General features: G+C 41.9%; 1 long non-coding RNA gene across 2 annotated transcripts; it reads right to left on the bottom strand.

Moving 5' to 3' along the window:
• Nucleotides 1–400: 400 nt before the first annotated feature.
• On the bottom strand, nt 401–10,180 carry LOC121815239. 2 transcript variants are annotated; one of them, XR_006054926.1, is made up of 2 exons: nt 8,566–10,180; nt 401–722 (listed from the first exon to the last, which is right to left on the bottom strand). It is a non-coding gene; the product is annotated as an uncharacterized LOC121815239 (long non-coding RNA). The 2 variants fall into 2 exon arrangements; XR_006054927.1 differs by lacking the exon at nt 401–722 and adding an exon at nt 3,206–8,182.
• Between the last annotated feature and the right edge of the window lie 32 nt (nt 10,181–10,212).

The raw sequence follows: 10,212 nt of genomic DNA on the forward strand, positions 1-10,212 counted from the left end.
CTATACTGTTCATTTACATGTGGGGAACAGAGGATGCATTTAAAGGGGCTCAGACACCCTGTGCGTGCCTCCACAGCATCTGCCCGTCTCGCATAGAGGAGCACCACTGTTGACCTTGTCAAGAGCTACTGCTTCATAATAACATTTCTTCCCTGGAAATGCCAGAAGTGCTGCTTCATTTGATGCGAGACACAGATTAATAAAAAGCTATTTGGCTTGCCTCGTGTTTATAGTTTGAAAAGTATAATCATCTTGATGGCTCTAGCTCTGCTTCAGATGTCACAGTGCAAATGTTAACAGGGAGCTGTTCTCAATGGACTGCAGCTGTACGCTTGGTGAGACATCCCATTATGATGCAAAGAACACTCCACTGTTATCATGACAAACACAACGAGGAACATTTCTGCTGAAGTAGTTTATTTGCTTTAAACTGTGGGAGAGAACATATTTAGATATGGGATAACTACACAGAATGACAGTGATTAGGCTCAAGCTAGCTGTAAGATGGGGAGCTGTGTCGGCAGGTCCACGGCTGATAAGATCCATCCACTCCCGGAGCTCACGCGTCATCAGTGGGCAGACAGGCAGCTCCACTGGCTGCAACACAAGACACGAGCGGGGAGGAGAGGCAGGACCCATGTCCTGTGTTGCAGCCGTTGGCCCAGCCAGCAAGTCACCTTCAGCTCTGGCCAGCAACAGCTGATCCACTGTGGAGAGGAAGACTAGGAGACACAGGGGAAGAAAATTTGGGGGAAGGGGCGGGGTGGGGGGTGGGGTAGGGGTTGGGGATAAAGTCAGTTACAATCCATTCTGTGTGAGCGACATAAGGAGCAGATGGGAGAAAATGAGAGGAGGAGGGCGATAGAGAGCGGTGGGACCAGAGAATAAAGCGGTGACCTGAGGGGAAAATGAATGGGAGTAATAGAATGAAGGAAAATACTAATGGAGTGCAAATGAGAGCAAGAAACAGAGGCACAAGGACGATGTGCCACACCACGGACACCGAATTTATCAAACGGCCAATAAAAATGTCCCTTTTCACCTTGTAAAGAAGATGTTGGCCTTCCTGTCTACAAGTCACATCCAGCTTGCTGGAAGAGAAACACTCCTCTGCCCCAAATTGCCTGACTAGAAGGTTAATGACTGCTAGTGCCATGGGCCCACAGAGAAAGATCTGTGCGAGGTGTCCTTATATAGACGCCCCGTGGTAGAATTGGCGCACGTCATTCGGAATAAACGTAATCATTACTTTAGCTGTGCATTGCACAGTGAAAAGAAATTTAATCTGTTGGGTGTGACTGAGGGGGAAGAATTACACATGCATGCCAGCAAACCAAATATTTATTCCATGTATTGGTCTCATGGGTAAGTGGTTTGTCATCAGAAAGGCAGAAAGCATGCAATCAATTCCCAAACTACCCCCAAGCTCCAGATATTCTCGATCATTTTCTGCTCTTCTCTCTCTGGGAGTCTGCCATGTAACAGGCATTAAAAGGTCAAACCTGAGCAAACTCTAAGCGGCGTGTAACACAAACAAAGGTCTGAAAATGTCACAGTTTCACAGATATGTCCTCATATCTGCGTCAGCAGGCAAAACAACAAAAAATAATCAAGGGAAGCCTTTTTTCAATGATATTTCTTCTAAATTTCTGATGTGCTGTGTTTCCTGTCAGGTTAAATCTCCGGTCTCCTAACCCTTTCAAAGATGCTTACATCAGCCTCACCGGTTACACCAGGCTCCTGCTTTGGTGATGCACTATGGTTTGGCAATTACACGATTATCTTTCCCTCGCCTAGTTCCGCGTATGAAAATGGGTCCAACCTAGATTCAAAACTACAGGGAGATGAACTCAGAGGACACATGAAAGGAGCTGAAGGACGAAGCAAGCAAAGAAAGTAATAGAAAGCCAGGGGCAGAATTCAATTCATTTAACCTTTTTTTCTATTCTGAATAAAAAAGTATGTAAGAAGAAAAGTAGAATACCATGCAACTGGGACTCTGAATATTTTGAGGGAGGTAGAGGTTTTGAAGTTTGAAAGTTTTAGAGGTAACGATGTCAAATATAATTGCACAGATATTTTTTTAGGAAGACAAAAATGGCTTCCATTAACACTTGAGAACAATCCTTTTTAAGTGTGTTTTCATGAATATCTGACTGCCTACAAGTATGTATGGCATTACTGGGCACCAGCTCCTTTTCTAATCAAGACTGCAGGGCATTAATAAGACATATGACAAAAACGGTGACTAATAATGGTTGACATACTACTGGAAACTGCCCAAGGCAACTTGGCTTTGGTGAGAAAGAAGCCACCCTGATTCTACATTTAATCATTTACGTGAATTGCCTTTCATTACGGCAGCAACAATGGGTTCTGACACTACTGAAATGACTTTGCCAGACAAAAATCCTGCAGACACAGTGCAGTTATTTGGAATTGTAGGTGAAATATTGATTATAGGTAATAAGTGCCATTTATTCTCCATAAACAGAACAATGATCGCGCCGAGCGTCGTCTATCCCTTCACCAAAACCTCGCCATTGGAAAAGATCCTACACTATTGAACGATTCACACAAAAGGATGCTCTACAATGCTGTATTGTGCCAGTGCTAACAATGGTCTGGCTATTCTGATCACTCTCTGATAGGGAGACAGAATCCTTGCCGGAAGATCATGAGGAAACGGTACGAGGAAAATCTGCATACTCGATATCCTAATTTACATAATGCTAGTGCCCCTTTCTTGCCCCTGCTCAATAGACGGTTTATGCTCATTAACAAAATTGCTGTATAAACTTGCTTATAACAAGAAAAAAAAGTCAGGGCATAGCTGAAAAAATTCTGATACAGATATCAGATTAAAAATGTCAATTACCCAGTCTGTTTAATATCAAGGTCATCATCACTGAGTCCACAGTGTAGCACAGATTCCCTTATGTGCATGTGTAACATGCCTGTGTACATGTACAACTGTGTCTGTATGCGTGAGGACCTTGAGAATGTAGACTGGCTCTTCAACCACCCTTTGCTTATCTAGGCTTTGACTTAAAAGAGAAAAAAAACACACTGAAAACCACTCTGAATATGACACAGCACAGCCAAAGGTAAAAGAAAAAAGAAATAAGAGACGTGTGATGTTTTCATAAGATATCACACCATGTACATACAAAGTGGTACTATTCTGCTTTTCCTTTCATATGTAAAAAAAAAAAAAAAAGTATAGAACCAACCCTCATTTCTTTTTATCTTGCTAGGAAAAATGAGGAGAACGCGCAGCAATTTCTTCAAACATGCAAACATCCATGACTGATAGTGTTCCATTCTGTGTTTTTCTATCCAGATATGCTTTTACTGCACTAGCAGTACATTTGGGATCATTGTCATGCTGAAAAATGAAACTGTTGCCAATCAGTTGCTTTCCAGATGGTATTACATAGTGGATTAAAATCTGATGGCACTGTTCTCTCTTCATAATGCCACTGGTTTTGACAAGATCTCCAACACCACTGGCTGGCATACAGCCCCAAACCCTGACAGAGCATCCACGATGTTTACAGACAGCTGACAAATCAGAAATCTTACATTTGGATTCATTACTCCATCAGACCTGTTCCCACTGATTTACAGCCCAGTTCTTGTATTGTTTGACATACCTCAGCCTTTTCTTCCTATTTCCCTTCATTAAGAATGGCTTGTTGGAAGCCACCCTTCCACTGCGACTATTTCTAATGAGGCTTTACTGAACAGTAGATGGATTGTGATGACATCAGCCACACATAGGTAAAACGAGTCCATTCGTTCACTTTATTAGTTTGGTTTGCAGTTGCTTCACTAATATAATTCATTATTTTACTTGAACCTTACACTGATATTATGAAGCGCACGGATAGTAGCATTGTGTGGTTTTTCTATAAATGTTTTCTGTTATATTAATTATGTTTCTCTTTCTTTGAGTTACCTGGTTTGGGATGGTGGCTGTTTCCTGTCTGGGCAAAAGGTGTGGCTGAGGACTTTAAGAACAAAATGCCTCCTCAGCAGGACCAACCATGTGCTTATCAGAAACAGGGGTGTTTTAGGTTTACTTCTGTTATTCTGTGCTTAGTTAGTATTAGTATTTATTTTTGTTTCCCCCTATTGTGTGTAATAGGGTTTGGCCGAACCACTATAAAACCTACCCTCTTGTGTCTTTGTAATTAGGTCAGTTTGTGAGCTAAGTTGCCCACTTTGTTTGTTTAAGTTTCTGGAAATTACTTTTTGCAGAGTTATATTTAGTTGACCTCTTTTATGGGCCCACTAATTATATTTTAGAATTTTGTCTTTTTGAACTGTTTTCGAGGGTTAAAATATAGAAAACCCATTTTGAAGAAAAGTTTTTCTGTGTCCTCTATGCCTTGGCTGCTTGGTCCCTCACATGGATCAATTGAAGGTCTAGGTGTAACTCTCAAGTCCTGTGTCTGGTTTTTGCTGGATTTTTTTCTTACTTTGCTTGGACAAAAACACAACTTTGTGCCCATCAAAACTGTTTTAACTTAGACATTTTTCACGTAAAGAGACTGTCAACAAATGATGTGTAACAAAGTGCCTTAAGATCAAATATGAAGTTGATTCTTTGCTGAATGTTGATGTGCTCATACAACACTTGTTCATCCCTTGAGTTAGGAGCATTATATATGCTTGAATGATTAATAGATCAGTGTTAGATCAGTGTTAAATGGCTTAACAGACCAACAAAAAATAACTGAAGGTCTTTCACAAAACAACCAATGTGAAAGACCGTCAGAAAGCCTGGTGAAAACTGTTGCTGAAGACCACTTTAAAAAAACTACCAGAAAGTGGAGCTTCTTGAAAAATGAAGGAAAAGGCAAAGAAATGAGGGCTGGTTCAAAAAGGGATATTCCTTCTGTGACCACAGCAGCTCCATCCACCTTCTGTTTACAAGGGGCATCTAGCCAAAGACAATTTTCCCAAACAGAGAGAAGCTAAAACAGCTTGTTTCAGGCAGATGAACATAGGGGCTGCAGTAAAGCTCAGTATAACATCAGTAAGGCTTATTCTGAACTCTCAATCAAGCAAAGCTACTTTAGTTTCTAAGCTGAAATAAAACACTATATCGCCAAAAGTGTTCACTCACCCATCCAGTGACTTCCATGGTGCATAAAATCAGGCACCAAGCGTTGCAGACTGATTCTACAAACATATTTGAAAGGATGAATTGCTCTCAGGAGCTCAGTTAATTCCAGTGTGGTACTCTGTTAACTCTTGTAGGATGCCACATGTGCTTCAAATCCATTCCTGAAATATCGAAATATTCAAAATAATATAAAGCCACTAAATATTCCACAGTTAGTGTTATTTAAACAAAGTAGAAGTTATTGGTCAAGACAGCAACTCAGTCATGAAGCAGTAGGGTATGTAAAAATCACAGAGCAGGGTCAGCAGATGCTGAGGCGCATAGTGTGTGTGAGGTCACCAACTGGTGGCAGACCTCCTTCAGATTAGCTGAAGAACAGTGCGTATAGAACTTCATGGAATGGGTTCCCATGGCACGCTGCCACTGGACTCGGAACAGTGGGGAAGTTTTCTCTGGAGTGACGAATTACGCTTCTCCGTCTGGCAATCTGATGGATGAGTCTGGGTTTGGCGGTTGCCATGAAAACGGTGCTTGTCTAATTCCATTGTGCCAAGTGTAAAGTTTGGTGGAGGGGGCATTATGGTGTGGGTTTCTTTTTAAGAAGTTGGGCTCAACCCCTTAACTTCCAGTGAAAGGAACTCTTAATCCTCCAGCGACAATTTCATGCTCCCAAGTTTGTGGGAACAGTTCTGGGATGGCCCCTTCCTGTTCCAACATGACTGTGTGCCAGTGCACAAATCGAGATAAAGACAAGAAGGAGTTAATTTGGTGTAGAAAAACTTGCCTGGCCTGCACAGAGTCCTGACCTCAACCCAACAGACCACCTTTGAGATGAATTAGGGAGGAGACTGCAAGCCAGGCCTTCTCATCCAACATCAGTGTCTGACCTCGCAAATGTCATTCTGAGTGAATGATAACAAATTCCTATGAGCACACTCCACAACCTTGTGGAAAGTCTTTCCAGAAGAGTCGAAGCTATTATAACTGCAAAACTTGGCCCAATATATTAAACCCAATGGACAAAGAATGGGATGTCACTCAAGTACATCTGCAGATGAGTGAATACTTTTGGGACTATTGTGTATTTGCAAACATATTAACATATTAAAATTAAAATTAAACATATTAAAAGGCAACATGTTTGGTAATATGTAAAGAGGTTTAAATGATTATCATTTTACCAGGGAAGTTTTGTTTACCTAGAAGAAGGATTTTAGTGTTTTTCCAGGCATGTCTTTGAAGAGAAACTGGCTACAAATCCCTTTTATTATGAACAGCACATAATGGACGAAGGCTTTTCTATTCCTCACTTTTCCTCTCCTTGTTATTCTCTAGGGATACACAACCTTTATAAAAAGACCTTAGCTGGTCCCTGCTCTGGGTCCCTTCTCTTGATGTTGTGTGAATGAGCCACTGTTCTCTCGGGTTCTGGATGCTGGGATCGTCCCGATTCAAACAAACAGTGTTTGTAGAACATCTTTGTTCTCCTCAACCAGATTTGCATGGTGCAGTATTCTGTACCAGCAGCTTTGGCTCACAAACAAACACACACACCAGCCACAGCGCTTATATACACAAACACATACAAATATACACATGCATGCACACACTTACAATGATGTTCTGCCTCTGGCTTGTACACAGAAAGCACACATGCTCTCATTGTCTAAAAATGGACATCAATAAATGATTATGCTGTAAGGCAATGTTTTAAAAAAAAAGTTGATAAAAGAGGAATATGTAACAAGGTCAGATAACCAGATCACCTCCTTTTAGGTTTTCCCGTCTACAAGCGTAGTATAAGCGATGAGAAGGTTGGTTGAAAATAGCACAAGAAGAAAGTCTGTTGGCCTGTACAAGTGCAGCTTCCAGTAACAGTTAAGTGACTCAGCCTTCTTCACAAATAATCTCAGCGGAGGAAATAATCACTTCAAAAAAAACTTAATTTTTTCATTTCAAAGCAGCTTTATGAAATAGCATTTCAAAGCCACCAGACTATTGATTGTAAATGAAGCCGAATGAGCTGCCATCCTTGAAGTAATGTGTGTGCGAGTGTGTGATAATTCCCAGAAAAGCACCAACAACATCCAACTTGCGTTCAAACCAAATTCTTGAGCAAGTGAGGCTGTGACCTTGATCTTCTTTTTCTCTCGCTCTGTTTTTCTACAGACTATTCATCTACACTGTGGATTGCGATTAAATGCATCACAAGCTGGGTGTGTTTGAAGAGCTCACACTCTGAACGATGCATTTACAAAGGAAATGCTTCCATAACTCGAAGACAGGGTCTGCCTGCACATGCACGCGCATCCGTGTTTGCACTGATACAAAAAGAGAAAACCAGAAGCACTTGCTGATTAAAAAGTAGCAAATAAGCTCAGTTTTAACAAGACTGCACTGACAAGATGACTGCACACAGAACATTTAAACAAACGCAGCCAGTTATAAGGATGCAGCATACAAACTGACTCTCTGAGTGACCTTAACACTATTAATTTTTAATTCAAGTATATAATTAGCCTTGTTACTGAATGGGCTGTTCAAGTCAGCAGAATTCCAGCTTGAGACATGTTTAGTCAAATGTCTGCAGGGGAATGCCCTCATATAACAACTGCAGACCAATTAATATCAGTAATATGCATCACTGTGTAGGGGGAAACTGCTTAAAGTAGACTCTTGAGTTGTGACCACTCTGTAGCTGACATGTGCATGCATTTTAAGCACACGTGCATTTACAGTAGCACAGCGCATTGTGCCTTTTCTCTTGAGCTATCTCAGCACTATTGGAGTTGGTGTTGCATTTCAGAAGCGATAGCTGGCTCGATAGCTCATGCCGATGCTGCTGCTGCTGCTCGGATTGGCGTTTCCCTGCAGATGCTGACAGAACACTTTGAGGGGTGTCTCTGCTCCCCACTGCGAGGTCCATACGTGGAAGAAAAGTCCCTCTGGCACCAGACCTGCCTCACCACTGCATTACGGAGACAGGTGTGGTTCTACATGGCTCAACGAGTAGAGCATCAGTGCCGTCAGGGCTGCAGGTTCCATCCTCTGTGAGTCAGCAGAGCACAGACAATTTCAACTACCTTCTGGTGAAACTAATTCTAACAGTCTGCAAAAATGTGTGCTGAAAAGCTGCCGGCAATATGTTTTCTAATGTTCTCCTGCAAATATAAATGTCCTCACTTTCACACCGCCTTCAGAGACTTGCTAACACCACAATACTGCCTGGCAGTTATGTGATCAGTCTCTATAGGCTTCAGGTTTCCTGTGCCCTGCAGGAAAATTGTTACTGTTCAGGTCAGGGGAGAAGTATTCCACAAGTCTTTGATCGTTCAAGCTGAATTTATTTGGCTCATCACAGCAGCAACATTCATCTCTGCCAATTTACTGCTACATTTCAGTGTTAGTGAAAATGAAAGCAAAATGCCTACCTTCCCATCCCCGTCCAGGTCCAATTTTATTTCTGCTGCACGCCTGTAAAGAGGGGATGAGGATGTAGTCGTACTTTATAGCACCATATCAACCTCTCTGACTGTCTTTGTGTCGCCCAGTCTGACTCTCCCTCGGACTCGCGAGTCAATTTAGTCCTGCAGTGAGAGGAGAATCCCTTTATCCGTGGACTACACTTTACGCGGAAGGCACCGACTTGAACATTTCATTCTTGCGTGGAGGCGCCTGCCTGCCGGACCCTGATAAAGTGGAGATTTACTCGCGCACCAAGTGAGGAGCTATCCCTCACACTCCAGCTTACTCGGTCAGTTTCTGAAAGCTCTATGGCCCAGTGATTTAATGTCGTTTCAGCGTCTGGTGGCAGACCTCCTAGCCCCCCACTTGCCTCCCTAAACGAACGAATGCAAGCGCGCACACGCACGCGTGACCACAACCTGTGAAGATAAATAACTTCTGTGTTAATGGGCCGTCAAATTCACAACAGAAAGAAAATTGAAAAATAAAACTGAATATCTAAAACATCCGCAATGGCCGAGATAGTAATCGGTGGCTGATATAAATTCAAAGTCAAAAAAAAAAAAATTTGACACTGTAAGCTAATGCCCCAAACTCTACATTATACTGTAATATTAAAATTAAACTTCTTCAAGGGAAATGATGTTGAACTTATCAGCTGAGGGGATGTCGTCAGAGGTTATTGCGCCTTTCAGGTTCACGTGGGACCGTGATAATTTAGAGAAGGCTAAACAGTATTCCTTTGACTTGAATGTCAGTATTTGTACAACACGAAGGCTTGGAAACCTACCGAGAGACCGAATCGACATACCTGAAAAGGATATGCGTAAAACGCATCGGTCCGACAGTCAGTGCTTGGACACGCTGGGACGAGAGGGAGACTGTGTTGTCGCTGGTGGTGAATAAAATCTCTTATGTCGTGTAAAACCTCCTTGTAAACTTCTCTCTTGTCATCTTCGGTCTGTGTTCTGTTCATCAAGCGTTATATCTGACCGACCGGCTCGCTTCTTTTGATGTCGGTGGTAGGAGGGTACCCAGAGGCGCGCACTGGGGAGATTCTTCCTCCCCTCTGCCGCTTCAAAATATCCAATTTCACACACTGACTCTTTTTTCTCCCCGCAGAATTCCCTTCTGGAGCAGGTGCAATAATTTCACTGGATCCACCCGGAGTTTTATCAGAGTTAAGAACCCGAATCCATGTCGCATATATGTGTGGTTTCTTTCATGGTTTTGCAAGGTTTGCTATTGCTTTGGTAAGCTCTGAACACAGAAAAAGGGGATATTAACATATCTCATGGCCATTTAACGTTGGTAAGTCATGATATCCAATAAGCTTCAAGGAATGATGACATCAAAGGGTATCTGTTCAGTACTGGGATGACTGCACTTGCGCAATTACGTTTTGGGTTTTTGTTTTGTTTTTTACCTTAGTTAATGACATTTAACTCAGTAAGTGTTGACTCCAAACAGGGCCATTACAGTCATTGATGATACCTTAGACTAAATAGCCTTTATCGTTTAAACTTCGAATTTTAACATTCAATTAATTCCCAGTGTCAAGTGATATGCGATTATTTTTTTATTGTAGTTTTTTAGTTTTGGTCTTCTTCTTC

Source organism: Haplochromis burtoni, unplaced genomic scaffold, assembly GCF_018398535.1.
Source record: "Haplochromis burtoni strain Fernald_Lab_line unplaced genomic scaffold, NCSU_Asbu1 Contig_163, whole genome shotgun sequence".
NCBI classification, from domain to species: Eukaryota; Metazoa; Chordata; class Actinopteri; order Cichliformes; family Cichlidae; genus Haplochromis; species Haplochromis burtoni.